The 16,155-nt window shown below is 34.3% G+C and overlaps 1 non-coding gene across 1 annotated transcript; it reads left to right on the top strand.

The window, feature by feature from the left end:
- Positions 1–762: 762 nt before the first annotated feature.
- On the top strand, positions 763–866 carry LOC125147370 (U6 spliceosomal RNA). The gene has a single exon (XR_007145168.1). It is a non-coding gene; the product is annotated as a U6 spliceosomal RNA (small nuclear RNA).
- The last annotated feature ends 15,289 nt before the right edge of the window (positions 867–16,155 follow it).

Raw genomic sequence — 16,155 nt, 5'->3', positions numbered from 1 at the left:
TACATTATAAAAGAAGAACTTTCTAAAATAAATGAACTATGCTTCTACCTTAATAGGCTGGACAAGGAGCGGCAAATTGATTTCAAAGCAAGAACAAGGGAGAAAATGAAATACAGCAGCACAAGACACAAAACTGACAAAAGAATAACAAATAAGAAAACTCAATTAAATGAAAAGCCAGTTCTTCAAAAAAAAATTGGTAAATCTTATCAAGCTCTAAAATCCAAGAAATAAATACAATAGAAGACACAAACAACCAATATAAGGAATAAATGATGGGATAACATTACAGACACTACAAATATTAAAAATATACTTAAATAAAATTACAAAAATCTATGCTCATTATTTTGATAATTTAGGTGAAATACAAAATCTTTGACAGAAACAAACTGCCAAAGCTCACCATAAATAGACTGAATGCCCTATGTTTAATAAGAAACAGTTAAAAATCTTCCCATATAGGAACTCCAACCACAGATGGATTCAATGGAAAATTATACTAAACATTTAAGTAGGACATCATATCAATTTTATGGGCACTGTTTCTAAATATAGAAGAAATAACACATTTTAAAAGGCAAGTATTAATGTGATACCAAAGCTCAATAAAAACATCTTAAGAAATGAAAATTATAGAGCCAATATCCTTCATAAACACAAATACAAAAATTCACATCCAAACATTAGCAAATAGAAACCAATAACGTGTAAGATAATATAACATGACCAAGTGAGTTTCATCTCAAAAAAAAAAAAAAAGTTCAATATTCAAAAATCAGTCAAGGTAAAGATACAGGGATTAGCATGGCCCCTGCACAAGGATGACACTCAAATTCAAGAAGAAAATTCAGGAAGAGTTTTTTGCTGAATGCTGTGGATCAGGATACAGTGTCAGGCATGGAAGTCACTGTCCACATTTGAGAAGGACAGAATTACCACCAGGACATTGAAGGCCCTCAATCCTCTGTCCCCAAACCTACTTTTTTTTTTTTTTTGCTAATAAAATATTTTTTCTTTTACTTCTAAAAAAAAAAAAAACTCAAGGTGATTCACCTCATTGACAAAGATGCAAAACCACATGATCATATCAGCAGATAAAGAAACATTTCTTTAACAAAATTCATATATATTTATTTATGCAAACTAGAAATGGAAGTGAATGTCTTCAACCTGATAGAGAGATCTATAATAAACCTAACATACACATCAGGTAACATACATACTGTGTTTAATAATGAACAAAGAATAAAACCACATCAATAGGACAAGAAAAAATAAAACCAATTTTGTTCACAGCTAACATGACAGTCTTGATAAAATACCAAAATTCTACAAAAAAATTTGATTAGAACTAAGTGAACATAGTAAGGTCACAGAATATCAATATACAAAAATCAACTGTATCCTTAAAGACTAGAAATGAAAAGCTGTAAATTAAGATTAAAATATCACTACTTTTAATAGCATGAAAAGATATAAATCACCTAAAATCTTGCAAAATAAGTGTAAGATCTGTATGTTGAAAACTACAAAATACTGATGAAACAAATAAAAAAATAAACAATTTGAGTGGTATTCCTGTGTCACAGATTGAAAGATCCAATAATGCAATTCCAATCAAATCCTACCAAGCTTTTCTTGAAAGAAATCAACGAAGTCTAACTTTATGTAAATGTAGATTATAAATTTATACAAAAAGGATAAGGAACTATAATAAGGAAAACAAGTTTAAGAAAGAACAAAGTAAGCTTACTAGCACTACCTACTCTCTAGACCTATTATAATCATAAAATAGTGAGGATGGAATGGAATTGAAGTCGTGGGCTATATAGATCAGTGAAAGTAAAAAGAGGGCTCAGAAAAAGATGCTTAAATAAAAGTTCAATGAATTCTCAACAAAGGTTGTTTTTATTTTGTAATGATTATTTATTTGTGAGAGAGAGTATGAGCAGGGGAGGGGTAGAGAGAGAGGGAGACAGAGGTTCTGAAGCAGGCTCTGCGCTGACAGCTGAGAGTCCTATGCAGGCTGAACTCAGGAACCATGAGATCATGACCTAAGTTGAAGTCAGACACTTAACCGATTGAGCCACCTAAGTGCCCCTCAATAAAGGTTTAAAGATAACTCTTCAGAGAAAGGATAGTTTTTTCATAAATAGTGCTGGAACTATTAGATATATGTTGGCTAAAAGTGGAACTCAACTCATATCATATACCTCTTACCCAAATAAAAAACTTAAAATCTACCATAGACCTAAATGGAATGTAAAATAAAAAACAAAGATCCTTAGTAGAAAACATAGGGGTAAATCTTACATTTGGCAAAGATTTCTTAGATATGACCCTGAAAGCACAAACCATAAAATAAAACATAAATTGGATTTTACCATAATCAAAATGTTATGCACTTTGACAAAATATATATTATTAAAGGAGTGAAAGACAAGTTACAGAAAGAGAGAAATATATCAATACATGCTAATATGTAATTGATAGCTCTATTCAGAAATACAAAGATCTCTCAAAGTTCAACAAAAATAAAAGCAAATATTCCCCAAATTGGACAAAATGTTTGGACACTTCTCCAAAACAGAAATATGGATGGCCAATGAGTACAAAAGAAAATGCTCAAGATCAAATCATTGGGAAGGACAAATTCAAACCATAATTAGATGCCACTATATGTGTTTAAATGGCTAAAAGTTACCAGGTATTACCAAAAATATGGAGCAACTAGAAGTCACAACAATTTTCTTTGTAATTCAAAATGGTATAGCCATTTTGGAAAAACTTGTGTCAATTTGTTATAATGTTAAAAGGGCACTTACCCTATAACCAATCAATTATGTATATTTATCTATGTGAAGTAAAAGATGTGCACTCACCCAATAATCTATATGCAAATATTTGTGACAGTTTTGTTTGGAATCAACAGAAACTGAAAACAGGCCAATTGTGCTTTAACTGTGAAACCAATAAACAAAATGTGTTACACCCATACAGTGGAATACAACTTTGAAATACAAGTGAATAGTTGAATAATACACGCAATGATTTGAAAGAATCTCAAATTGGAAAAAAAAAACAATAAAAAAGCTTCATATTGCATGATTCAATTTATTTGGCTTTCTTACAAACACAAAACTATAGAGACAGGAAACAAGTCAATGGCAATACTAGGGAAGCACCGTCTATAAAGGAACATAAAGGGCTTATTTAAGTGTTGGAGCAGTTCTCTATCTTGATATTGGTGGTAGTCACATGGCAATATATTTACGAAAGTAAAAAGGGTAAATTTTACTGTACGCAAGTTATACCTAATTAAAATGAAAAACCATATTTATAATTATGCTTACATATAGCTGATAACTATCAGTTCCTTCCAGTTTAGTTCAAAGCTAATTCCTACCTGACAATAGGAAATATTTCCTTTTGTTAGATTATATACCAAATGACTTTCAATGACCAGAAAAAAAATCCTAGCTAATTATTCTAATTTATTTTGCTATTAGCTTGAAATATTTGGGTGTTTTTTAAGTTTATTTATTTTGAGAGAGAGAGGAAGAGAGAGAGAGCACGTGCAAGGAGAGGAGGGGCAGAGAGACAGGGAGAGAATCCCAAGCAGGCTCTGTGCTGTCAGCATGGAGCCCCATGCAGGGTTAGAACAGGGTTAGAACCCCCGAACCGCGAGATCATAACCTGACCCCAAACCAAGAGTAAAATGCTCAACCGACTGAGCCACACAGGTACCACAGCTTGAAATATTTGTAACTGCTGATAGCCAATACTCTTTCCTAAAAGTGAAATTTATAACCAAATACATAAAGTTAGTTTTTTATAAAGATCATAATAACAATAGTTCTTTTCTTTGAGGATATAATTGTGAATCATTCCATTGTAACCTTAAAAACTTTATAAAGACTGACTTAATTGGGACACATATATTTTAGATTACATAGTTTCAATGTATTAAAAAAATACAGAGAAATTGTTCAAAACTTTTTTTTTATTTATTTTTGTTTTAATTAGAAACAATTTTTTTGACAACTCTCAGAGTTTACTGGTTACAAGGGAGGAGGTGGGTGGAGGGAAGGAGGACATAGGGTATGGTATTAAAGAGTATACTTATTGGGGTGCCTAGGTGGCTCAGTCAGTTAAGCATCTGACTCTTGATTTGGGCTCAGGGTGAGATTGAACCCTGCATCAGGCTCTGTGCTGACAGCGCGGGGCCTGCTTGGGATTCTCTCTCTGCCATGCCCCAACTCACACTCTCTGTCTCAAAATAATAAACTTTAAAAACAAAACTCTTAAAAATAAAGGGCACACTTATCATGATAAAAAATAATACAATGATTACAAAATTTAAAAGTAGTTTTTTTAAGTGATTTGATAGTTCATGTTTTGCAAAGTAGTTTTCAAAATGTATATTGTAATGTACAAAGAAAAGTCTATGGATATGTTGGAAAAGATATATTAATAGTACCATATTTCAACACTTACAGTATTTCAAAATAATATTATAATCAAAATTTATAATGCCTTTACAGTGGGAATAAATTGCACATGGAAGCATTTGAATGAACATGTATTCTAACATTAGATAGCTCTGTCTTTTGCATCTCTGCCTTCTGAGGCAAAATTTTCCCATTTGTAACACAAGAGTGGGAAGAAATACATGGATAATAATTAGGCTTGCAAACTGATAAAAATCTATGGCTCTAAAAAGTCCAATTAACTATAAAGTAAACTGTAAAAGTGGAGAATGGCTTAGGGCAGGGAAAGAATGGAAATGGAAAGTGTGTAGGTACGTTGCCACTCCAGATGATGGTAGTGGTGACTAGTGAATGCCAGTGGATATAAAGAAAACCAGCCTAAACATATTTATTTTATTAGAAAAGCTAAGTAAAGGTAACTGAGATTAGTATGCAAAAACTTTTCCAGCTGCTAACAATCACATACATAAGCTAAAGTCTCAGGGTTTCACCAAGAAGTAATTTCAAGGTAGGCAGTAATATTTATTAATATAAGCCCTCAAAAATGGCTCCCTCTGGCTTCTATGTGTTTGAAAAGGAAGAATTTTAGTCTTATATAGAATCATTCTCCCAACATTCTTCTGAAAATCCACAGGGAAGCTTACTTATATAATGTGAATTTTCAATAGGTATCCCTAATTCAGGGTTCATGTATCCCTTTGAATTAGGGATACACACATTCTAATGTTTATAGCAGCATTATGTACAATAGCCAAATTATGGAAACAGCTCAAGTGTCCATTGACTGATGAATGGATAAAGAATTAGTATATATATTTATATGTATAATTATATATACTATATAATATATAGTATAATATATATATAATGGAATATTACTCAGCCATAAAGAAGAATGAAAGCTTGGGCGCCTGGATGGCTCCACTGGGGTTGAGCGTATGACTTCGGCTCAGGTCATGATCCCACTGCTTGCGGGTTTAAGCCCCACGTTGGGCTCTGTGCTGACAGCTCAGAGCCTGAAGCCTGCTTCAAATTCTGCCCCTCCCCTGCCATGCTCTGTCTCTCTTTCAAATATAAAATATTAAAAGAAATTAAAAAGAATGAAATCTTGCCCTTTGCAAGGACATGAAGGGAGCTAGAGAGTATTAGGCTAAGCAAAAGAAGTCAGAGAAAGACAAATACCACATGACTTAACTTATACATAGAATTTAAGAAAACAAACGAGTAAAGGGAGGAAAAAAAGAGATAGGCAAACTAAGAAACATATTCTTAACTATAAAGAACAAACTGATGGCTTCCATAGGGGAGGTGGGGGGATGGGTGAAATAAGTGATGGGAATTAAGGAGTGCACTTGCTGTGTTGAGCACTGGGCGTTGTATGGAATCACTATATTTTGTACACCCGAAACTAATATTACACTCTATGCTAAGTGGAATTTAAATAAAAACTTAAAAAAAAGAGGTAGTATGACTTCAGGATTCTAGGATATGTCACATCCTAGGATAAGTGGGTCAGAAGGAAATTGAGAGAGTCAGGGATCCTGGCAGCCACATTCAGACAGTGGACACTCTTGGGAATCTTGACTGGGGCAATGGTGGGAGAGAGTCCATACGGGGTGGGATCAGAAGGGGGTGGATGAGGAAGAGTAGTGGATGAGCAATTTTGCCATATAGTGAAGCAGAGAACCCAGAGGTGAGGCAGCTAGAGGGAGTGGGCTAAGGGTTTGGAGTGGCTGAGGGACTTCGAGCAGGGCACTCTTACCATGTATAAGGGTGGGCAGCATGGGGTGCATGAAAGGTGCCCTGGAAGACAGGAAGGGGCAACCAAGTGGATGCTTTCAGGGATGGGCCCTTGGGAGAAGGATGGAAGTTGGGAGAGAGGAGTAGGTAGGGGTGAGTGAAACCTTCTGCAGCAGCCTTGGATGTCCCTAATCCCAGGATCCCTCTTGGGAGGGTATCATTCCATATGCATTTTTCAAAAAAAGGACACTGAACCACAGAGAAGTTAAGTAACTTTCCCAGAGCCACACAGTTTTGAACTTTGACAGGGGAGCCATATTTGCAAGCTGGCTGGTTTAAAAGCCAAGAGGGGAGGAACAATGTTCCCTCTGTTTTTCCTGTGGTGGCTTTAGCCTGGGAGGCAGTTTAAGGAGCAAGCCCTGCGAGACCCAGGGCAGGCTGCCCAGGGAAGTGCAGAGGTGTTGGGGTTCACTCATCCAGTCACTTGCAAGTACAGAATTCCAGATAAGTTGGGCAAGCCTCAAGGTAGTGCAGCACGAAGAACTGAGCTATGAAGATACATATTGCTAAGTGAAAGATGTCTATCTGAGAGGGCTACATACTATATAATTCCAACTATACAATATTCTGGAAAAGGCAAGACTATGGAGACAGTAAAATGATCAGTGATTGCCATGGGTAGGAATAAAGAGAGATAAATAGACTGAGCACAGAGAATTTTTAGGGTAGTGAAAATACTCTATATGATATTACAATGATGGATATACATCATTAAGCTTTTGTTCAAACCCATAGAATATACATCACCAAGAGTGAACCCTAAGGTAAAATGATGAACTCTGGATCATTATAATGTGTCAATGTATGTTCATTCTTAGTAAAGAAAAAAAAAAAGTACCATTTTGATGAATGATGTTGATAATGGGGAGGCTATGCATGTGTAGGGACAAGAGATGTAGGAGACATATCTGCACCTTCCTCTCAATTTTGTTGAAAACCTAAACTACTTTAAAAAAATTAAAGTGATTAAAAAAAACCCTGATCATTCCATATCACTCTATTAGGTAATAGCTTTAACCAAAAAAGAATGCATAAATAATGAAGTAATAAAAACTATGAGGTTAAACTTTAGACCTCCCCACATGCAGAGAATATCTGAATTTAATCACATTGGATAGAAGTATTTATTTAAAAATTGGTTGAATAAGTAATTTCTAGCCCAAAGTAAGTAATCTAAAACAAAAATGTAAACATATAAACATAAACTATATAAATAAGATCAATATCATAACAGTATGGTAGGGGTACAAAAATAGACACATAGATCAATGGAGCAGAATAGAAAGTCCAGAAATATACCTGGTTATATGGTCAATTAATTTACAACAACAGGGACAAGAATACGCAGTGGGGAAAAGACAGTCTCTTCAACAAATGGTGCTGGAAAAACTGGACAGTTACATGAAAAAGAAACTGAGCCACTTTCTTACACCATACACAGAAATAAACTCAAAATGGATTAAAGACCTAAATATAAGACATGAAACCATAAACCTCTTAGAAGAAATCATAGACAGTAATTTATTTGACATTAGGCGGAGGAATGTTTTTCTAGATAGGTCTCCTCAAGTGAAGCACAAGCAAAATTAAATGACTGGGACTGTACCAAAATTAGCAGCTTTTGTACAGTAAAGGAAACCATCAACAAAACAAAAAGGCAACCTATTTACTGGGAGAAGATACTTGTAAATGGTTTACCTGATAAGGAATTAATATCCAAAATACATAAATAATGTACACAACTTGGCACCCAAGCCCCCAAATCACAAATAATCTCATTAAAAATGAGGAGAGGACCCGAGTAGATATTTCTCCAAAGAAGAAACATAGATGGTCAACAGATACATGAAAAGGTGCTCAACATCAATCGTCATCAGAGAAATGCAAATTAAAACCACAATGAGATATCACTTCACATCTGTCAGAATGGATAAAATAAAAAAGACAAGAAATAACAAGTGTTAGTGAGGACGTGGAGAAAAGGGAAAATTTGTGCCCTGTTGGTGGGAATGCAAATTGGTGCAACCACTTTGAAAAACAGTGTAGAAGTTCCTCAAAATATTAAAAATAGAATTACCATATGACCCAATCATCCTGCTACTGGGTATTTACCCCCCAAAACCAAGAGCACTAATTCTAAAAGATATATGTACTCCTATATTTATTACACTATTATTTAAAGTAACCAAGACATAGAATCCACCAATTATCCACAATAGATGAATGGAATATATATATACATATATACATATACATATATATACACATATATATGTGTGTGTATACATCTATCTATGTCTCTCTATATATACATATATATAATGTATAATTTATAGGCCATAAGATATTTTCCCCATTATTTAGTTATTCCTGTTACTATACACATTAATGTTTTATCTGGAGCACAATGTATATATATTTTCAATTCCTCTTACATGTTATCCTGGTTTACCCTACTCTCCTTCTATAAAACTCAACATACTTCATATGACATCTTTATGTATTTATATTTTTGTTCTTTTGTTTAGTATGTAAGGTCTCAGATGGTGAATATGGCATCTATAGAATTTCTTTTGCATAGCACTTGCAAATAAACTCAGATTTTTGTCTTATTTTCATTTGGTTAATATATAAAATATAAGCAATCTCTTACTTACTGTTTTAACATCTGATTTATACTTTTGGAAATCCATTACTTTTTACTCATTTTAAGTAAAAATAACCCTTCCAACTATTACTTTTCCACAGGCAGTGATGGGTCAAGGACTTAACTATGTTTGTTAGTTCAGTACTTTACATGATTCCTAGGCACAAAATGAGACTTTATGAAGTATTTGTTATATGCACTAATAACGCAGATTACAAAGACTCCAGGATACCAAGTAAAATTGGTTACATAGAAAGACAGCCAATTTTATTGAGCTCATTTTTTTTTTCTTCACTGAGAAGGACAAGCTTTGTATTTTTCTCCATCCTAGATGTACTAGCAAAGGGCTTTGTCTCAAGTAGGACCAATATGATCTTAAAATATCGCCTTTAGAAACATACTTTTTTTCTTCCTGAAATACAGCACTTATTGAAAGTCTAAATTAAATACAAGTAGAAGAGCTTTTATAAAATTCTATTAAGGCTCAAAATTGAAGTCTGATAAGAAAGCACATCACAGGACGCTACTAGATGGTAATTGATGAGCTACTGACATTTCAGGCTTTCATCCTTAATGCATAGGAAACCAATTATTATCCAAATGACAACATATTTCTAAGTCTCTTAAGGCTGAGAACCGCATTTCCAATCATTCAGCTTTTGACTGCTCCTTGGCTTTCTTTTTATCCCTATTTATTGTTGTACATTTGTGTGCATCTGTCCTTTGTGTGCATGGGACAAATGCATGATTCATTCTTGCTGTGTTGTTTTAAGAAATCCATTTTTTTTTAAATTCTAGTTTACCTCCAAATGGTATTAAGAATGCAGAAAAAAATGGTATCTTTTAGAAATGTTATTCTTGAGGGAAAAACGGGTATGTTTAAAATTGTCTCTTAATGCTCATACATTCTTTGAGAGACACAGAGACACAGAGCACGAGTGGGGGAGGGGGAGAGAGAGACAGAGACACAGACTCTGAAGCAGGCTTCAGGCTGTGAGCTGTCAGCACCGAGCCCAATGCAGGCTCAAACTCATGAAATGCGAGAGCATGACCTGAGCCAAAGTCAGATGCTTAACTGGCTGAGCCACCCAGGCGCCCCTAAAGAGGTATGTTTTAAAAAAACATTAAAAAAATCCATTTATGTGATATCATAGACATCAGGAAGAAACACAAAAATGAATAGCACATACAGTTTACAACTGTGTTTTTCAAAATTTACTCAAGGAACTCCTTCCTTAGGTTATTTAAAATGTAGATTTCTGGTCTTCATCCCCACTGGCTCCTCAGCAACATTTTTGTAAAACATGGACTAAATCTGTTAACTAATTATTAAATGAAAGGCTGAACTACTGACTTATGCCGTATGTGTGTTTTTATTTGCTTGTTTTGCTTGTATTCTCTGTGAAGTTTGGAGACATTGCACTAAGGAAAATGGTTTTCAATATACCCAGTTTTGCAGAACAAATGTAGGAATATTCTGGGGTATTTTTCTACCTGGTATTTTGTACTTCAAAAGCTCATAGTCAAAGTCTATAGAAGTGTCTGGGATGATCACAAAGTTTAGGAAGACTTCTTAATAATAGGAGGGTGGATATTCTGTGTGTCATTGTGTGACACACACACAAAAAAGTATACAATTGTCTTTGCATTTGTTTACAAGGCTGTAAAAATAAATATTATGTAGCATAAGGCAAAGCCAGACCTATAAAGGAAAGCTAAAATTAAACATGATAAAGTGAGATCATAAAGCAAGTTTCCCCAATACCTTATGAATTTTCTGGATATCAAAAAATATATGTGTATGTGTGTACTTATTGTGTCAGTGTTGCAATAGTTTAATAATTAACATTAAAATAGAGCCAGGTTTTTAAAAAGGTAATGAGGTGTTTGCTAGATTAATTAGGACTCAAGAAGGAAACAGCATAGATTATACAAATATAGCATATGACAAATGGCAGAGCACATGGTCTTTTAATGCACTATTAAATTGCAACTGTCCTGGGTAAAAGAAATATATATAAAGACTGTCAGGAGAACTTGAAGTAATATATCATCTTCTCATAAATAATAGTTAGCTGTCAACATGGAACTGCTCTGTTTGCATTAATTCAAGTTAAAGAGTTGTGTTTCTATTGCCTGTGTACACGCACTGTTTCAGTATATATTTTTTGAATTCAGTTTCAGAAGCATTTAAGCCACCACTTATGACTAACAATAAAAACATACACATGGTTTAGACAGGGAAGCTTACTATCACATAGCCAGGAAATAGATAGATAGATAGATAGATAGATAGATAGATAGATAGATAGATTCTAATCCCCAGTTTCAAAGTACTCTAGTCAACCACTTTGTACCACCCAGCAGAGACTATGAAAATTAGAATAGAAATACCACCATTTAATTTTATTTATTCTCACCTTCATTTAATAAGAAATTGCTTTTATAATATTACCATTTATTAGACATTTATATGATTCTTACAATGACCTTTATATGAAATTCAGTTTTATGAAAGATGTCATATGTTTTATGACAGATAATGACACTCATAAAGGTTCAATAATTTACACAACGTAACAGATCAAGTTTCAAAGGGTGGATTCAAACCCATTTCTGTTGCAATCCAAAGGCTTAGATATTTCCAAAACATTACATGTTCCTTTTGAGTTCTATGTTGAGTGACAAGGTAATAATTATCTATAAAAGTGAGCCTTTTAAAGAATCTGACTGTAATGTCTAACTTACATTTCCAAAAATGGTTCTGATTAGGTACTTTACTGATTAAGTCAAACTGGATTAAGTAGAAACATGGGATAAATATGCCTAGCAACCTCTCTCTATAAAAAATAAACTACAAAATTACCTTGATGGAAATGTTGAGATTTATCATATCCAATGCATTCTTACCAACCCGGACTTTGTTCCACAGAGAATACAATACATACCTTTCATGCTGCAGTATTGAAGGATATATTGGTGAGGGGAGCATTACAACATTGAAAATAATTTTAGTATCTATGATCTCTAGGCCACTGATGTAAGAACTGTATTTCCATTGGAATGGACCCTCTGACTTCATTGGGGATGATGAAGTCCCAGAGTACAGAATAAGGTAGTAGCACTCAGCAGTCAGGGACACTGGTCTGGTTGTCACAATAAACAACAGAGTCGATACAGTCATCAGAATGGTAGAACAATAAATATATAAAATAATGACCAATTGATCAAGGTTTCCTAGGACAACAAAAGATACGTCACCCATGCTGAAATAATAGAAAACTTCCTCCCCAACTTTCTTTGTCAACCAAAAAATTTTGCAACTGATCTTGCAAACAAGATAAGCAAGATCAACAAACAATGACAAAACTTGAGCAATCCTCAAGATCTATGGTCCTACTAAGTTTCCAAATTTTGTATCAGTTTTCAGATCTAGAAACCCTTAAATGATGGGCAAGTATCCTCTGCATTTTTAGCAAAAATTCATATTATACATCTCCCACCTGGCACTTCCTGAAGGAACTTGTACAAGATACCTAGACTTGTAACAAGGACACTTACATCAGAGAAAGGACAATGGCAATCACTGTAGCAATTTACGATCAAAGCATATATTCTATTTGGCCTATTTCAATCTTTGAGTGAATCCAATAGTTCTGTAATCACAACTTGTGGTTACTTCTCTGGTTTCTGAATATATAGTTGAAATGGGTTTATAAAGCCACTGGCAGAGTCCTACTATTAGCTCTCTTGACAGAGAAGAATCTAGCTCATCTTGCTTATCAACATGGGATTAGCCAGAAGAAATCCTTCATCAAAGATTAGAAAAAAGTTCATGAACTTTTATCACATCCTGATTTTAATTACCTAACTGAATTATTGTAATCAAATAGTAACTCCTTTTACAGAGATGTGGTTCTTGAAAAAAAAAGCATTGAAAAAAAATCACTCTCCTACCATACTGTATGTCACCTTTCTGGATTAGTGACTTATTTACATCATAGAGTATTTAATCATCTTTCCGCCCCACAGATCATCACTCATATCCACTACATTGGGACATCTTGCCAAGATAATATGGTGACACATACTGTTATTGGGGAAACACTGGTACCCAACTGAGCAAAAAATCTCACTAAAAGTGATGGATCTGTCACTTCAATAATGTTACTTAGTGTCTTGTGCTCTGTAGTATATTAGGATATACTTTCTGCAGGGAAAACCAAATTGCTTCATTTGAACCACTTGCCCAAAGTGTCACAATGCTTAAAACTTATTAAATGTGGAAGAAATGCATAACTCTCTGTATTGCATTGTGCATTAGGCTACTAGGTTTGAATAGGGATACCAAAAAGAAGGGTTGGCTGACTTGTATTTACTTAGAGAATCCAGTGATACCCAAAATGTCAGCCACTGATAACTTTTGATAGGAAACAAACAACAGGTGGTTATAGTTCAAGGATGTGTAGGAACAAGATTAGAGAATAAGGCACTAGATCATAAGATTGAAAACAATGAACTTTGGAGAGAATCATACGGGTAAATTTCCTAAAATAAGCTGTAACTAGTGAGACGTCTGTATGCCATGTTCAAAAAGACCTGGACACTTTCAAGAATTATCTAAGACCTCTTACTTGGTAGATATCAGTTGACTTATTTCCCCAGAAATGGTAATATTCACATGATTGTTATATAAAAAAACAATAATAAGGCATAGAGGTGACAAGTAAGTTGTACGTGAAAAAAAGATATGAACTGTTTGTCACCAAGACTGTCTTGGCTACCTACCACTACTGAATGCCCTATTTCCCTAGAACAGTGACCAACCACAGGCCCCCCAATGAGTGTACTTGTGGCAGGGTGATTACATATGGATATGGAAGTGGTTTATCTTGCTGGAATAGAACACTGATTTGCCTTCCTTGCCATCTATGATTCTGCCGGAACCAAAATCTGGAAACCTGGTGAAAGCTTTACTCATCACCATCTTGTCCTATGTAGCATTGCTTCTGATGATGGAAAATTTCCTGATATTAAATAAAATAAGTTATTCAACAAGCTGAAGCTTATACAGTTCGTCAATTTTAAGCCCCCTCATCATCAGAAATACCTGACCAGGAGGAAGTCTCCTCTTTCTCTCTGGCCTATTAAGATGCTGAGAGATGCTCCAGATGAAAGATACCACACTTCTTGAGTGTGGAGTGTTGTCCTGCAAGATGGTGCCCATGTCATCATCCAGTATACTATATAATGATGTTTCAACTATAGCCAGTGCCTCTGAACTCAGGAAACAAAGGATGAAGGTAAAAGTGAGACAGCATATGATTTCTACCTCACAAAACGAAAAGTATTGCTTCCTGTCCAGCTGATTTTGTCCTCTGAATTTTACAGGCCTTGGTACCCAAGGGAGGAAAGTTTACACTGTGTGTGAACTCTTATCTGTTATGTTGAAATTTGAGTTTTCCTTCTGGCCATTTGGAATTTCTTATGCTCAGACCAAGCAGACAAAATATGTGGTTAATATGTTGGGTGAGGTGACTGATCTTGATCAGCAACAGGAAATACATGATTGTGTACAATGGAGTATAACAGAATGTTAGTAGGGGAGTCTCTTGGTGTCTTATTATACTGTCATGTTCCATGTTAAAAGATTTAACATGGAGATTTCATCTCTGAAGTATAGCATCTTCCTTATTTAATTTCATTGAATAAAACATTAAAAAGAAACACGTGTTTTTTATTATTTTAATGTTTATTATTGAGAGACAGAGCGAACACGAGCAGGGGTGGGGAGGGGCGGGAGGGGAGAGAGAGAGGGAGACACAGAATTTGAAGCAGGCTCCAGGCTCCCAGCCCAGAGCTGGATGCAGGACTTCAGGAACAGTGAAATCATGACCTGAGCTAAAGTTGTATGCTAAACTGACTGAGCCACCTAGATTCCCCCAAGAAACACCTGTTTTAAGCAAGGGACTTTTCTATTGTTACAACTCTACTCTTACAGCCTTAACTGCTGAATTAAGAATCAAAAACTAAATACATGGCTTTTCTCTCAAGACACTAAGTTCTGTTGGAGGCTTGTTACACAGCAAATATTAAGTGATAAAGCATGTGAAGGACAAATCTTCCATGGCAGCCTCAGCATTATTTGACCTTAGAGGAGGTCAAATGAAACTCCAGAGAAACTCTTATAATGCCATACAGTAAATAATTTCATTTCTTTGTTTTCAGTATTTGAGTTAAATTTAAGGTATTTTCAGTTATTTTACCTCACATTAAGTGGGAAACATTGTTTAAATTGAAATTCATTCAGAAAACAAATAATACATGAATGCTTTTAAAAGTATATTTTTAAAATCTTCAAACTTAAGTCTACTTCAATAGCAAGTATATCAATATGGAAGAAAGTTTGCTTAAATTGAAGAAAAACTGAACCCTTTGCCTTATAGAGCCACCAACAATATGTACTGCAGTTATTAGAATTGAGACTTTATATTTTTTTAAAGTAAGGGGCAAATTTTTATTCAGTTTTTAACTATACTCCATATCCTCTGAGCAAAGGCCCAGATAACATTTTCTTAAATTGGAAAGCTAAATAGAAATAGGTTTATGTCATTTATAAGTTACTCAATTTAGTAAAGAGGAAAGTATAATATTCTTATAAAATTTGGATTTTATAAAAAAATTCTTATAAATTCTTATAAATTCTTAAATTCTTAAATTCTTATAAAATTTGGATTTTTAAAAAAGTATAATATTCTTATAAAAATTTGGATTTTTAACAATGGGAAATTAATATGATGTGTTGAGAGTACCCTCAGTGATGATTATTCTAAGAATTACAGAAATCTTTACATTATGGAAATTGACAGGAAATAACTTTCTAATGGTGTGTGTGCAGGTATGTGTGTGTGTATTTGCATGCCATAGAAGATGGAAATTCTAGGGTAGAAATCACAGAAACCACAGAGAATGTAATAAGTAATGTCAATGTCCTTAAATTCTAGGATTGGGAAATTATAAGTAAATCAATTATAATTGCCTATGCTGCATAGAATGTCTTTTAAACAGTTATTAAATGCATTTCTAAGGAATATAGGCCCAAGTTTTCCAAAGTGGCTTTCAATTCTCGGAATCTCTTAAATGATTGCTCAACCAGATAACAAATCTTATGGACCCCTGATACCTTAGGAAGAATGTGACTGATAATACCAATGA

Source organism: Prionailurus viverrinus, chromosome A1 (genome assembly GCF_022837055.1).
Source record: "Prionailurus viverrinus isolate Anna chromosome A1, UM_Priviv_1.0, whole genome shotgun sequence".
Lineage (NCBI taxonomy): Eukaryota > Metazoa > Chordata > Mammalia > Carnivora > Felidae > Prionailurus > Prionailurus viverrinus.
Note: the sequence above shows the minus strand (reverse complement) of the source record. Positions and strands in the feature narration are given on the sequence as shown.